Consider the following 15,429-nt stretch of genomic DNA (forward strand, 5'->3'; position numbering starts at 1 on the left):
CTGATGAGTCTAAATTTGTCCCAGTCGGTGATCGTGATCTCTTTCCGCCCTTTCTTCTTTAGCGATGTGGCCGGGATGGTGGTTTCGATTATATAATGATCGCTGCCTAGGCTACAGGCGGTGTTCCTCCATTTCCCTTCTCCCATGTTCTTACTGAGCGTGAGGTCGCGGCTGGTGTTCATCTGCACACTGTTTCCTATTCGCGTGGGTTGTAGCGGATCATTCAGTAATGTTAGGCCTTCGTCTTGTATGTAATTCCATATGGCGGTGCCCTTCTTGTTGTTTATTTTGTAGCCCCAGGCCGTGTTCCTGGCGTTAAAGTCGCCTACTATTAATAGCGGCTTGTGTCCACAGAGCTTGAGTGTTTTGTTAACTGCCTCTATTATCGGGGGGTGGTTCGATCTGGGGGCGCTATATATGTTGAGAATAAATAGGCTCGCTTGTCCTCTTTTCTGTGGAATTATTTCCACGAGGAGGCAGTCCGCGTCCTTCGTGTCAATTTCGTGTTCGACAGCGGTCAGGTTTCTGTGGACCAAGACGGCCGCACGCGGGTTCTGCGCTCCCGTTTTTTCGTACGTTTTATAGTTTCTGAGTTTGGCTTTAGTTAGCGTTTCTTGCAGTGCTATGATGTCCGGTATTTCCGGCTTGTCTAAGTTTTGGATGTGGAGTTGTAGGTTCTCCCGCTTTGGGCGGAAGGCCCTGCAGTTCCACTGCCATATTTTGATTTCCTTAAGGTTTCCCTCCATATTGGTTTGATCTTTGTACCTGGGTGTTGATGAGACCGGATTTGGATAGTGAGATCGCTGCAAGTTGCTCAGCATGATCTGCGAGTTGAGTTTTTATCGTGGCTACGGTAGCCTCTGTTTGGCTTAGTCTGGTCTCGAGGGCGTCCATGCGCCCGTTTAGCTGCGTAGCTAATGCACCAATTTGTTCCTTCATGTCTGCCCTGATTCTGTCTTCGGTTGCTGCCATCTTCTCCTCCATGCGATCAAGTCGGGTGTTCGTGCCTTGGATTAGGTGAATTACATCGTTTAGGGTGGGGCTTTCCACGTCTTTGACCGTTTCGATCGTTCTCTTTTTAGCCGGGGGGCTTCTTTGTGGTGACGAGGCACGCGAGGATGCCGCGGAGGGGGGTACTGAGCTGTTGGGTATCGTAGAAGGGGTGCGTTGTTTTGAGCTTTGTGTTTCCTTCTGGGGGGAGTTTCTACCCTGTAGGTTTACAATGATTTCCTTAAGCTCTTTGATTGTTTCATTTTGTCTTTCAATCATAGCCCTGAGCTCTGCGTTGCTATCTCTCTCTAGGGAGGTCTGCGGTTTCCAGCTCACCTGTTTTGGGCGTTCTTGACTGTCGGCTTTCGGGAGGGGAGGGAAGGAGATGGAGCGGCTCCGGCTTCTCCATCTTCTTTGGCTGGAGTTTGACCTTTCCTGGCTCCTGGAATGGTGTCTTCCGCTGTCTTGTTGTCCGCGTTGCCATTGGCTTTCGGTGGGTTTTCTTCCCCTCTAGTGGGGTCTTTCGAAGCGGGCCTTGCAGCTTCTGGCGCCCGTGAAATGATCTCCGTTGCACAGGATGCATTTTGGGGTGCAGTCCGGTTTCTCCTTGACGGGGTGTTGCGTCCCGCAGCGGTTGCATAGGTTGGTCCTTTCCCTCGGGCAGACGTCGGTTCTGTGTCCGGCCCGTCGGCAGTTAAAGCAGGCTTCCGTTTTGGCACGGAAGGGGTAGCACGAGTATAGTCCTCCGAACAAACTGATTTGGCTGGGTACCTTTTGGGTTCCAGTAAAGGTTATTAGTACCGATGAGGTCTTGCCTAGCCTTCTTGCGTCTGCAATTTGGCACCCTTTCTTGAGGTCCTGGATGTCTTCGAGGATTTCCTCGTGGGTTTGGTCTTCGAGCACGTTGTAGGTGATTCCCTTGATGGCTTCGTCCGGGGCCGCAATGTAAGCATTGACAGGGTATATCTGGTCGATGATTCTGAGGTTTTGTAGACTGACATATTTCTTGACTCTCTCCGCCGATGGAGAGCTCACGGTGAAAGAATTATTGGTTGGGTTGACACGCACCTGGTCTTGCTTTCGAGCTGTAGCGATGTCCGTGTCGGACCCCTGGCATACCGTTTGCAGGAGGGTGGTGGCGGTGTGGAAACGGAGATCGAGGCCTCCTTTCGGTCTGAAAACCACTTTATAATCCGTGGCCGGGAGGCGAGGAAGCGGTCTCCTTCTTCTGATTGTTGGTCGGCCAGCGGCCGATTTCTCTTTCTCGGCGGCCTTGCCGTTACCGTCGTCAGTCGTGATGGATGACGCAAGCGGCGTCGCATTCTTCTTCCTAGGGTGGACGCGGTCGTGGGCCTTGATGGCAGAGGTCCAGAGCTTTTCGTTGTTGTATTCTTCCGGGGAGATATCCTCCCCATCCACGGTACATTCCATTCGGGCTCGGCGCCGGCGGCGGCGGTCTTCGCCGGCGGCGGCAGGGAGAGGCCCTAGTCGCGTTAGGCCTAAAGTAGGCCCAGCACGACTACGTGCGGCTCGGGGGAGAAGTGCCCGAAATCTGGCTATGAGCAGGTCTTGTCTCCAAAAACGTAGCGGTTAGGTGCACAGCACCTTCACTGACCTCGGTGTGATGTTCCTGGGTCGTCGTAGTCTGTAAAGCTGCCAAAAATCGGTCGAAAGTCGGCAGCCCATGCGAAACACGTCCGCACTGCTCGGCGGCAAGATGGCGACCTTCCGCCTTCTACGTGTTTACCAGCGTGTGATCGTGTGACGATTCGTTTCTTACTTTTTATCTTATTCTGTACATAAGTGTCAACTGCCAGGCGTTAATTGCTGTGCTGTACGATGTAATCGTCACGACAGACGAAAATAAGAAATATTCGATGCGTTCCCGCAGTGAAGCACTAGCCAGCATTTACAGATGCAGAATCGGATCACTACACTCGTTGAAGGCGAGAGATGGGAAACGAGAACTTGAATGTAGTACGTCATGAGCATTTTGTTGGACATGTATATGAATGCTTCTTGCGCATGCATGCGCAAAATGAAAACGACTGTAACGCGATCTTTCAGTCTGAATAAAAAGTTTACTTGCTGCCCAGGGCATGTCTGATTTGCACTGCCATGCTGACTGCAGTGGCTATAGGATACCAGAAAGTTTGATTGGCCCGAGGCCGACGCAACATAAGCAGGGCATTCCGCATGACGGCGGAAAGATGGTCAATCCCAAACGAAAGCATCTCGTGCATATTAATCGAAGCTCAATCACGGCAACGGAGGAGTAGCAAGACGGGAGAGGAGATAGAAACACATGGCCGTTACTGCGTACTTGTTGTGGTGTTGGGTTGTAGCAACAGGTTGGCTTGGCCTCGCTACGCTGGGCCATTTAACGACACACTGCGCCTACTTACAGAGGGCGACGAAGAGGAGTCTGCGCAATAAGCGGATTCCACTCAGCCGAGCACCGCAGAAATTTTAAAGGATATTTTTTGGCATTCAAGAGAAGAACACATGCAGTTGCGCATGCGCAGCTGCATAAGTTGGCGTCAAAGAGGTTTATTGTGGAGCGGCCATACTGAGTGGCACATAGGGAGTGGCATAAGATTACATCATGTTCGTTGAAGAGGTGCACAAACCCAGTGCTCCATGTTGGCATCGAACAGCTTTATTATACAACAGCACATGCCCAGTCGTACACACCTAGTTACTCGGATGGATGGATGGATGGATGGATGGATGGATGGATGGATGGATGGATGGATGGATGGATGGATGGATGGATGGATGGATGGATGGATGGATGGACGGACGGAAAATTTGTCCCCGGAAATTGCACGGAGTACCCAAGAATGTTAGTCACATTAAAACATTTCACGTACTGTTAGTCAAAGTGTCACTTAATGCCACTACCAGTGTAGGGTTACTTCGGTCTCCCTTTATTTACGCGGGATTGTTGTAAATAATAATACTTGCATCGTTAAGGTAAAAATAATAATAACCACATAACGAATGTTTATTCAGCGGCACCTAATTCTTTTATTCTGCAAGGACCTATCTTTATTATGACGTTATCTTACGCACTGTGGAAGACGCGTTAATTTCCGGCTCCAGTAACAAATGTTATCGTGGCGTTCTGTCTTTTGCACATATTTAAAACATCGGCTATGCTTACACATGCGTAGTGGAAAACGGTAAACAAGCATGGTGAACGTGTTCGTCGATTATTGTTCTTATGTTTATGTTGTTTTTAATGTACTCGCACAACCATTCGAGCAGGCAGGTGATTCTGAGTCAAGTAACGCCAAGGGTGCGAAACGAACTTAGATCGCAGTCTTTAGACTACACTCTTTTCCCTCCTGCTCTCATGCGCGTCGTCCCAGTGCGTTGTAGTCATGCGATCCCACCTATTTCTTTATTGCATTGGAGAACTGGGAGCCAATATTGTTAATTGTCATGTGCCTCTCGAGGGATTTGGGATACCAGATTTCGACACTTTGCAGGCAGCCGTAAATATCACGTTAATGTAACATCGTTATATAAGCTATCTTTACCCCGTTAGAAGTATCGTCGTATCACATCGAAAAAATGGGGGCGGATCATCCAGGCAGTCTTGCACAGCATTTCTAAGTGCTAACTGTCATGGGGGAAGCATAGAGAAAGGGATAGAACAAGAGCGGATATTCGGCGAAAATCGGAAACAGGAAACACGTCACGCTATAGTATTAACATCGACGAATTGGGGCCGCGAACATCGAAAAAAAGAAGAATGTGAAATGAGATTAACAGAAATTGTTTTATTTTTTTTTATTCTTTCCCGGAAAATTAAAAATATCTGCATATAAATTAAATTAAGCGTTGCGGCTTACTTCCGTTGCCTAGCGACAGGCAAACCGGCGAATGACGAGCCAGATGTTTGCGTCATTCGGCAGACACACCGCCGAAGCGAGAGAGACCGGCCGCGTATCTGAGCGTTGGACTGTTCGGGCACCCGTCTGCCTGTTTTTCTATTTTGGGATTTAGCCTGGTTTGGTGGCCTTCCGGCGAATTATTGCGTTCATTCGGAACTACGACATGGCAGCACTGCACTATTGGACTACGGCAAGGTGAGAAACTTTGTTCGACAGTCTGCGACGCACTTCAAGCAATTAGGCTTACTGCCCGGCACCTATAGGCTAGGCTTGTGACGCAGTTAACGAAAAACAGCGTGGCCGTCATGGAGCAGTTCATCTGAATTAAAGAATCGTACTGGGAGATGTTTGCGACGCTTCCTATAAGCCCCAATATTATTTTAACTAATTTCGGTAGTTTTGGGGCACGCTAGTCGCACAGGGTGCTGTGACGCAGTTTCGCGTGTACTGAATTTTACTGCGACAAGTTTTGGCGCTTTCTCTGACTGCCAACATTATCGAAACTAATTTCATAACTTTTTGGGCTACCTTTTGAGCGCAGTGGGCGCGCCTGGCGCTGTGACTCGGTTAGCGAAAATCAGCTCGGCCGTGGTGCGCGGTTTCGCGCTTTAATGCACTGACAAGTTCATGGCGCTTTTCTTTCTCTGACGCCCAACATTGTTGAAAATTATTTTCGATACTTTTATGTTAAGAGGCCCGCTCGCAGCGCCTGTTGTGACGCAGCGAAAAGCAGCTCGGCCGTGGTGACAAAGTTAGTTTGGCGCGTATACTGAATCTTACTGCGACAAGTTTGTGGCAATTTTTATGTCCCCGCAACAATTTAAGCCTTCGGTACCCACGCTTGTCGAAAACGCGACGAGAAGTCGTCAAGAGTGATAACACGGTATGCGTTGCTTGCGCCTGCAGAACGCACAAGAGATAAGCCAAGGAGCTCAAACGCCAGGAACTAGTAACTCGAAAATTCTATCTTCTGAACGGCACCCACGCATTTTGTCTTGAGTGCGAGTAGAAGGAATTCTGCGAGCGTCCAGCATGCTCTGGTTGAGAGCCTGTGTTCTAGCCACCTCTGTGTATTCGTAGCGTACTATCGCGTCGGTTGTAGCCAAGTTCGCGAAACGCGCCAATGCCCGCGCATTCGTCCCATTAAAGTGCAGGAAATAAGCATTGGGAAGAGGGGAATGTTTGGAATTAGAATGTATTTGTGGTATGTACGGTATTGCTTGGGATGGAGTCGGGTATTTTCTACGCCGTGAGCGTAAATACGAACTGCTTTTGTTTGTAATGCCGCGCACTCGCCACTTTCGCACGCTTCGCCTCTACAGGCACTATTCTTACATGTTAATACCAAAATAACGCTTGTAATTTTTTCAACTCACGTCCTCTGGTGGAGCTTCCTGCGGAAACTGCTGCGGAAAAAGCCCGCGACGAGCATTTACAAAGAATAATATAAACGTTAATTTTTCCTCATTTGACAAGGTGTCTTGCGTCTTTATGAAATTGCACGTGGCACGTATTCAATGGTGGCTTGTGAAGATCGTTCGCAATCAATTTTACTTAATAAAATGATTTGCAAATAAATATTTAATAAAATATAAATATATAAATAAATATTTGCTGCAAAAGCTAAAAAAAACGGAGCCGGCGTGACGCGCACCAGCTAGTATGCAAAACGCGCGCGCACAAAATCAAAACCGGAAGTATGCTTCAGGTTTTAACATCCACAGCTTGGTGCGCTGCAGTCAATTCGGCCGCTGGGCTCTATGGGTGTGTCCGCTCTTGTTGTATTCCTTTCTCTATGGCGGAAGAATGAAAAAAAATCCAGCACGTAACGCAGGTACATTGAACAGAAAGCAGACAATGTGTGTTCATGGTCTCATTCAGAGAGCAATGAGATGCTATTTGGGAAAAGGCTTGATGCCACCATCGGTCCTGAATTTCTGTGTAGCAGTGTAACCATTGTTCAACTGTTAATGTAGGCAGCTAACAGAAAATCCGTGATAAGGATCCAGCTTACGCGAGCTTCTTGCAGTTTTCGCAAAATCCAAACTTTGTGAAACATGCGAGGTATAGAAATGTACGTCACTTGTATTTAAAAAAAATCAGTTAAGTTCACGGGCTTTACGTGACACAAACACGATACGAATATGAGGCGCGCCGTATAATAAGGGACTTCGGATCAATTTCGAACCCCTCGAGTCTTTAACCTGCATGCAATGCACGGTTCACGAGTGTTTTTGCATTACGCCCTCACCGAAATGCCACCTCCACAGCTGGGATTTGATGTCGTTTTAATAGAGGAGTGTATGGAACGTCCCTTGTCGCCATAGATGCAGATACCTTTCATTTTCCTGAAGAGGAAAGGGTCTATTCCAGGTGGCTTCCTTTTGTGCGCTTCCAAATGATATCAAACTCAATGTTTATGTAGTCTCGGCGCATGAGTTTATTAAATTATTACCTACCGAAGTGTATTGACAGTGTAGAGTGAAAATCAGTGCAGTGGAGGGAAGGGGATGGTGGCTCTTTCACCTGCAGCATTTATTTTTTTTCATTCCTCAACTGGCCACTCTGCACTGGGAGGAAAAGGGGCGAAAAGAACGTGAAAAAAAAGTAGAGACGGCGCGGGCGGACCTATATGCCAAAGGGAAACGAAGGCGCGTATAACAACGCCTCCACATTCCCGGAAAACCCGGAGAAAATGTGCTTAGGGAAGCGAAGAGTTGACCTACGTGAAGACACGGACCCAAGGCTCATGAATTTCCCATGTCCCTACCGAATGTAATGCATGAAACGGATCGCTGTATTTTATATGAAATTTAAATCACACATATCGGATTTTTTGTAAACCCAAGAAAATAATAAAAATGCTCTGCTTCGATGCTCCTATCAACGCAATAAATAACGGCCAAGGTCGCATGCACTTGGTCGGGCGAGGTTTGAAACAGCCAAGATGGCCGATTAGGGGCCATTCGGGCTACTTCTAAGGTTGTAACTTGGCTGCTGCTAGATTGAAACTTGGCTTCAGGAAGTTTTCACCTCGTTCAAACGCGGTATTCCCCCTGGAATACCACGTACTTGAAGCCGTATACTTGAAGCCGTTTGTCACGCTCAACTGCGGCACCTTCCCGCTTAAGACCGTTTTCCGACAGCTCCACGTGCAAGCTTCTCCCCGTCTATGCATGCGTTGTAGAATTATGTAGTGGATTCTCGACCAGAGTCTACCACCAGGCGTAAATCTTTCTCACAAAGTACATAGTCTAGCTTCGCGATTCGCAGACTCTTCTTCGGCAGTGCTAACTTTCCTAGGCGGCCCCATGGCGTTAACTGACCTAGCGCCGCCGTGAACACGCTTTGATATCCTTTTGAAGGTCAAGCGCATGCGCATTCGTAGCCGTTACCATGGCGCATGCGCAGATCTCGACACGGCGGGGAAACCGGCTGGGCGCGTTGTTACCGTCGGTGACCATCGGTGGAGTTTTGTGATACGCGCTCCATTTTACGTCGTGCAAGAACACCTTCGCTGTTAAAACGGTTCTCTGCCACGACAAGCTGAACAACTGTCCCTTGCGAAAAACAGAGGATTCTTGGACCTTGTGGCTATAGCAGAAGTAAGCACAAGTTGCTCTAAAGCTGCCGGTGCCGGTTTTCTTAAGAACATTGCTGACTAGTTATGCGTAGTATTTCTTGTACCAGCGCCTCGCGCAGCGGTAAATGAAGCGGGTCTCGAGGTGGCAGAGAAGAAGACTTGGTTCAACGAAACGAGACCCGGTATGCGCTGTTCTGCTTAAGCTCAACTATTAAAACGTAAGCCTTTAGTGGCTCATGAGTGTCCATGCACAGTCCGTGGTGGACGCAGGAAAGCGGCGATCAGTCACAGCCCGTGACAACTGTCACAGCACTTGATGAATGACCCGATTCGTGAACAATGCGTGATCAAAGTTGAGGTGGCCTTAGGTGAACAATGGGTGATCCATCAAAGCTGACAGGTGGTTCCGAAAGAAAAAAGGAAAGTGATAGGCTTTCGCCTATCGCAGTTTAGTTGAGCAAAGTACCCATAGATGTTTTATTAGTTGTGCAATATAAATCCAGCAAGACCATGTCTCAGAAAAATTGGTTCAAGATTAGCCATATCTGCTTTGGAATTCCATAGCCTTTATCTTGGCGATGCTAGGTAACAGCTTCTGTTTCACCTTTGTCAAGCTATTGCTAACAGTTTCGGAACAAGTATTCATTGCCAATGGAAGACGTAGGGCTCATCTTGCACAGGTGATCTACGTGAAACTGAAATAGGTATGTATAGAGAAATGGGTGCTTATAATATTCTTTCTTCCCAGTGCCTAAACTTTGAAAATAGTATTCTTTGTTCGAAACAGCAAACAATTCACGGGTACGTTCTCCAAGATATATCTCGATATAGCTTCCCATGTGTTCGTGGCGCAAAGGAAGCTGAATTTTATTATAGATATATCGATGTATTCTTGTGACGGTTGATTCTTTGTTTTCTTGCACTTGTGGGTCGACGTATGGCTTTGAACGTTTATTTCCGGGGTGCGGAAATCATGATTTGACTCGGCGGCACATTTCGAGAAATGTATGCAGCTTTAACGGAAAGCGCTAAAGGGGTAAACATTCATCAGTATACGCATTCGAGAATCAATGCTTTTTTGTTGTTTTGTGGATGTCGACTCGCACAGGAAATTGACTGTTGGGACGACAATCGGTGCGAGCCAAATGGCCGCCCGTGTTCTGCTCCAGCGCTGGCCTTTCATCGTTCACGGCCTTCTTCTGATCGTTCTCGCCCAGTGGAGAACATTCAGGTGAGAGTTGAGGATCAATCATCGCGCGCGGCACATAGCCGTCTCACCTCCCGCTAAGGTTACGTTGTATGCGAAGGTCACTTGGCATAAGCCAAACTGGTTCCGTGAGATATTTCTTTCTTTCTTCTGTTTTCCTTGCTCACGTGGCCGAATACAAGCTATTTGTCCATTGCGCACAATGTGGTCACTCCTTCTTTTCTTGTGCAATAAATTTGACGGCTTACCTGGTATAAGAAGAATACATCTGCCGCGGACTTTGTTTCCAATGATTTATAGGGTCTGTAGACTATTCACCGAAGCCGGTAATTTACTCACAGACACTTGTACTAATCACTGCCTATCATTGGTATCGCTAATAATGTGGCGACGCAGAACTGCTCTATAATAACAACATACTGTGCGAGATAGCCGCGCTTACGATGCTAACTTGTTTCTTAGCACCGGCTTGTGAAGCTTCGTAAATTACCCTCCATAAAAAATAAGGATGACGTCGTTTCGGTGCTCGCTTATCTAAGAGTCTAAGATGTAACTAAGCCTAAGATGTCAGACTATAAAATTTAGACAGAGGCTTCGCCGTGATGTGTGATTAGCTTTTGGTGTTTCGTGTGGTTGGAGCTTGTGTTGCCACTCCTTTCTGGATAAACAAACGCCGATCTTCCCGCACTTGTGTTTTGTGCTGCATTCGTGCCATGAAATTATTCAGAACCCCCTTGTGCAGTAGCAAAGGAGTCGCATTACCGCGCGACATGTATGATTTGAGGCGAAGGAGGCGCGCTATCTCTAAGTGCCGCTGTCGACAAAGCTTTGATGTGGCATCGTGTGTGAGTGGCGACTAAGCAGTTTTTCAAGCAACCATGTGGGCACGTGCAAGAACTCTTCACGCACCGTCCGGAATGCGGTCGGTGCGTGAAGTGCGCGCGCGTGATTTAGCAAGCTTCCACTGCGTATATTGCAAAAGTTGCCTGGCGTCGCCATCTATATAAAAGCGAAGAAACGACGCTATGCGGGAAAATGGCATCCTAGGATTGTCTGCCTTTAGCCCGAAGAAAATACGAAACGGGGCAAATCATGCTGTTTCCTGTACGCGAATGTAACGGATACACGGGAGGGTCTGATCCCAGTTTTTCTTGCTGCACGTCTACGTATACAAATATAGCATGTCTGCGATGGTGCTATCTAACCCTTCCTGGAGTGGGTTGGTTTGGGAAGGATAGGAAGCCAGTTTTGTTGCGATAGTGCGCGCCTTTGAAGACGTTGCTCATAAATTTCGCTGTAATATTGATAACTCAGGGCACAATTACTGAGAATGGTGTGGCATGTACATAACAGCAAATTTTTAAGCATTGGCACGTTGTACAACTTTTGTCTCGGCGTAGCGCTTAAGGGTTTCGGGGCAACCACTATCGATTTGTTTCTGGCAGATGACATCCATGCGTTGGAGAAACCCAGCAAGCTTCGTAAACGACGATTTGTGGTGCTGTCATTCGCGGCATCTTTGCACGTAACCATGGACGCAGGTAGCAAGTCCTGGCCAGCCATACTTCTGGCGCACTCACGCTAGAGCACGCATAAAGCCTAAGCGTCCTGATGTGAGTATGTCCTACAAATCAAGGAGATTGTCGTCACGGAGTTTGGCAGGCAAAACCAGCAGGTGTGGGCTTTGTCGTGGGTAGTCGAGCTGCTTGTAAAGCGAAGCTTCCTTTGCCTCTTCCGCCGACTTTCCCTCTGCTGCTGCTGCTTCGGGCTGCTGTGGCTGTGGCTGTCTCGCACGCAGCCTCCGGGGTTAGTTCAGAACGCGTATATGGATGACTAACGCGAGTAAGGGAGCAAAGGCAACAAGAGAAACTCGTTTTCACCCCACCGCGTCGAATGTGCACAATGCCCTCTGCAGCTCCCTGGCGGTCGCCACATTAGTCGCGGCGAACCTGTGCCCACGAAACAGGCTACACTTAAAGCACAACGAGAGCGGCGAACACAGTCGGCGATCGTCGAAAATCTGATCAGCGGGTCAAGCGCGTGGGCTTTCAAAGAGCAGTCGACGAATGTTCCAGACTAATCGTTCGGACCCGCGTGCCTTCCACAAAGTTCTACACCATTCGCGTCATGTGATGAAATCAGATAACATAACGTTCGGCGACAACAGACAGCGGATAGAAGCATCGATAATGTTCCAGAAACTTCGGATACATACAGGCCCGTCCCACGCTGTGCGATTACATTTAGGCTGCGAAACGTAGTTGCCCGATAAAGATAAGTATACGTGTCAATATTTGCATGGTGTTTTTTTTAGGAATCGCAGAAATGCACTGTACCAAACCTCGCACTAAAATTTTTTTCCATTTCCCCTTTAGCCGCTATCGTGCTGTCTCACGTCCCCCTTTCTATATCAGCACTCCACCCCCCCCCCTACCCCCCGCCCTCTTGTTTGAAACTGCGAGCGAAGTGTGGCAAGTCTGTTATTCTCCCGTTTCGCGGAATGCGTCAGTGCTGCCCATTTCCTGCTTTCTCTCCCCATCGCCTCCACCATTCTATCTAGTTTCTCTCTAAACATGTAAGTTCGTAGAAATGTAAGCGCTGGAATTTCTGCAGTGGTTCTGAGGGGGTCACGGATAGTTACAGCTGTCAAGAGGATCATCTGGCGACGCCCAGGAATTTGCAGAGGGTATTGAGCACATTCGACGCGGGGGGAAGGTGAACTAAGCTTCTCGGTTGTCCTTTGTTCTCCGTCAAGCGCCTTCTTTAGGAGAGGGAAACTTTATCTCGGAATTCGTGTGAAATGCGTCCACAGATACTCTCTTTTTGGAACTGAGCAAGTGTTGGTGGGCTAGTTGATTAAGCATGATTACAAAGACGGCTCCGAATAAAACAACACACGAAGAAGGGGAACACGAGACAGCACGTAGGCGCACTAACAACTGAGTGTTTTATTTCTTGACATAGTAATATATAGCTGCTGTCAAGGATCAAAACAACAAGAATAAACAGGGCAGTCATCTGCATCGCACAAGGAAGCCAAGATACAGAATAACATTTAAGTGTCACTCTCAAGATATGCCAGTTCCTTTGTCGAAAGCGAAACTGAGGCTTCACTGATACAATCAACACCGCGCTTTTTTTATCTCAAGCGCTTCCAATGTCTCCCTTGTGAGCTGATGGTCAGCTCTGTACAGAACACTGGTTCTATCGAAATCTGGGATGCACTTGTGAGCCTTACAATGTCGGGTGTGTACAGAAAGTTGTTTATTCGGTCCCCTTGTCGTGGGGTTCATCATATGTAGGCTAAACGGGCAGATGTCTGAGTGACAGATTACACGAGCATAGATATAAGATGGAAAACCAGCTCTCCGGTCATATAAGTGCGCATTGTAAGGCTCACAAGTGCATCCCAGATTTCGATAGAACCAATGTTCTGTACAGAGCTGACCATCAACTCACAAGGGAGATATTGGAAGCGCTTGAGATAAAAAAGCGTGGTGTTGATTGTATCAGTGAAGCCTCACTTTCGCTTTCGACAAAGGAACTGGCATATCTTGAGAGCGACACTTAAATGTTATTCTGTATCTTGGCTTCCTTGTGCGATGCAGATGACTGCCCTGTTTGTTCTTGTTGTTTTGTTCCTTGACAGCAACTGTATATTACTATGTCAAGAAATAAAACACTCAGTTGTTATTGCGCCTACGTGCTGTCTCGTGTTCCCCTTCGTCGTGTGTTGTTTTATTCGGCGCAGTCTTTGTAATCTCTTTATGAAAGCAAATCTGTCCCTCCCACCCCACGTTCAAGGTCGGGACAGACCATGCTGGCTGCGGGAGACCAAAGGAAGTCTGACCGGGGTCATTTAGTTCTTGTTTGCCTGAGGTGAAACACGTGGATATTCTTGAGCTCCGCATCGCCTACAAGCAACGAGGCCACGTGCAGCCATACGCGACCAGAATTCTGAGCGTCCGGCACTCGTAAGGTAAGTCAAGAACTCATGTTTTATTGACTAGGTTATCTTCTCACGTCCACAAATTATAGGTCCAAATTATCTATAAAAACGTTTTGGACCTCTCGCGCAATAAGCGCGCCAGAATGGTTGATGATGGTAAAGCAAGTGGTCAATGCAACTGGTTAAACTTATTCTCAGTTATAGGTCGTGTACACAGCCTTTGCATCATTAGTTGCGGTGACAGAGATTCAACGTTTATGAACCGAAACGTTCGAAAGTGGGACAAAGTTCGTTGTTCTTAAACCCAGTACGACGAAATTGTATTGCTGTAGGCTCGATGTGGTGCGCTTAAACCGTAAATGACTGTAGGCACGCCGTTTCTGCGACGGCGACTGAAAACAGTCCGTAACGGCGAAGCGGTCGCTTTTTGTCCTGAGTGGTTTGGTGTTTATGGGGCGCATGTACCATGACGTTAACACTATTTTGACAACGTCACTACTACCAGTGCCAGGGTCTGTGGCCTCGGCGCACGCCTTTGAAAGCAGTGTTTTTGACGTGATTCTTTTGTCCTTGAATGTGCCAAGAGAGAGGCAAAGCTTTAATAATACCGAAATATGTCAGCATAACTTGAAGTGGTATAGCTGGATCGGAACTAAAACACAGCTTTCACACAATTGTTTTCGCTGTTTATCAAGACAAGTGGGGCTGTAATTGTGTTTTGTAGGTTGCAGAAATCTCCTAGGAAACGGGTATATCCTCTTCCAGTATTAGCTGTAAACATCTGCAGACCAAGCTCACTGGATTGGGCACTAAGCTATGGTGCCGTCCGTTGGGGGTAGCTTTTCTTGAAGAAACTGCTACTTATGAGAAAACCACGAGACATCAAAAGATTTAGAAATTTTGACTGCTAAAAGATGGCTGCCGTTATCAAGGTGCGTACGCTTTCGACCGTAACAACTCACTGACGGCACATCCTACGTAGCTGCGGAAATTCGTTCAGCAGCGTTAATTTCGATAATTTGCGTCTCATGGGAGCTGCTTGTGAAAGTTCTTTGCCCATGCAGATATCATGCCAGGATCTGCAAGGCAGCTGTCCTGTAGTAGAATAATTCATGCCATACGGTAGCGCAACCCGATACCGCGGCAAATGATAGGTGCAATGCAGTGTTTGCATGCAGGCCCGTGTAGTTTCCGGAGACCACTGCATACCAGCGCAGGAATCTCCGGAAACTACCCGTTTGTGGCTTCTCTATCGACTTGGTCGCGCCTTCCTGATTCCTGATAAATAGCGATTCCATTAAATGGCGCTTTTACGAGCTGCTTCTTGCGCGCAGTTAAGGCGATGGGGGAACCAATTCGCTCGTGACATTGCCGCCTTTGTGCATGAATTTTCACTGTACAAGTTAGAGGCCTCGAAACACTGCAACTCGAATGGTCGGCCATTTTCGGCTGCTAAGGTATGCGGGAAAGTCACACTCAAAGCGTATAGGAGCCGCAACCGCACGGCATTGCCAGCAGTGCTTTCTGTTTTCATTTCCTTTTTTGTTGTTTTACTGTGTTGCGAGTACAAGTCGATCCGTGACTTCAAGCTTTCAAGCCTAGATTTTACGCTTAGGTGCCGTAGTACTGAATGTGTCACAAAGTGCGTGCACTCCTCACCGCCGCCAACAGTCCCCGCCGCGGCGTGCCCGGCGCGGGGAGCGCTCTCCCTAGATCCCGCCGGCACCCAGACCGGTTCCCCACGTCACAGTCGGCGCGCGGCGAGAGAGAGGGAGGACGGCGGCCTGAGTTCACACGA

At 48.0% G+C, this 15,429-nt stretch overlaps 1 long non-coding RNA gene across 1 annotated transcript; it reads left to right on the forward strand.

Annotated features, from left to right (window-relative positions):
• The first annotated feature begins 4,936 nt into the window (after window positions 1–4,936).
• LOC139049156 (uncharacterized) lies at window positions 4,937–15,406 on the forward strand. The gene is made up of 5 exons (XR_011508140.1): window positions 4,937–5,087; window positions 9,584–9,706; window positions 11,128–11,295; window positions 13,487–13,661; window positions 15,303–15,406. It is a non-coding gene; the product is annotated as an uncharacterized lncRNA (long non-coding RNA).
• The last annotated feature ends 23 nt before the right edge of the window (window positions 15,407–15,429 follow it).

This window comes from Dermacentor albipictus, chromosome 8 (assembly GCF_038994185.2).
Source record: "Dermacentor albipictus isolate Rhodes 1998 colony chromosome 8, USDA_Dalb.pri_finalv2, whole genome shotgun sequence".
In the NCBI taxonomy this organism is placed as follows: Eukaryota; Metazoa; Arthropoda; class Arachnida; order Ixodida; family Ixodidae; genus Dermacentor; species Dermacentor albipictus.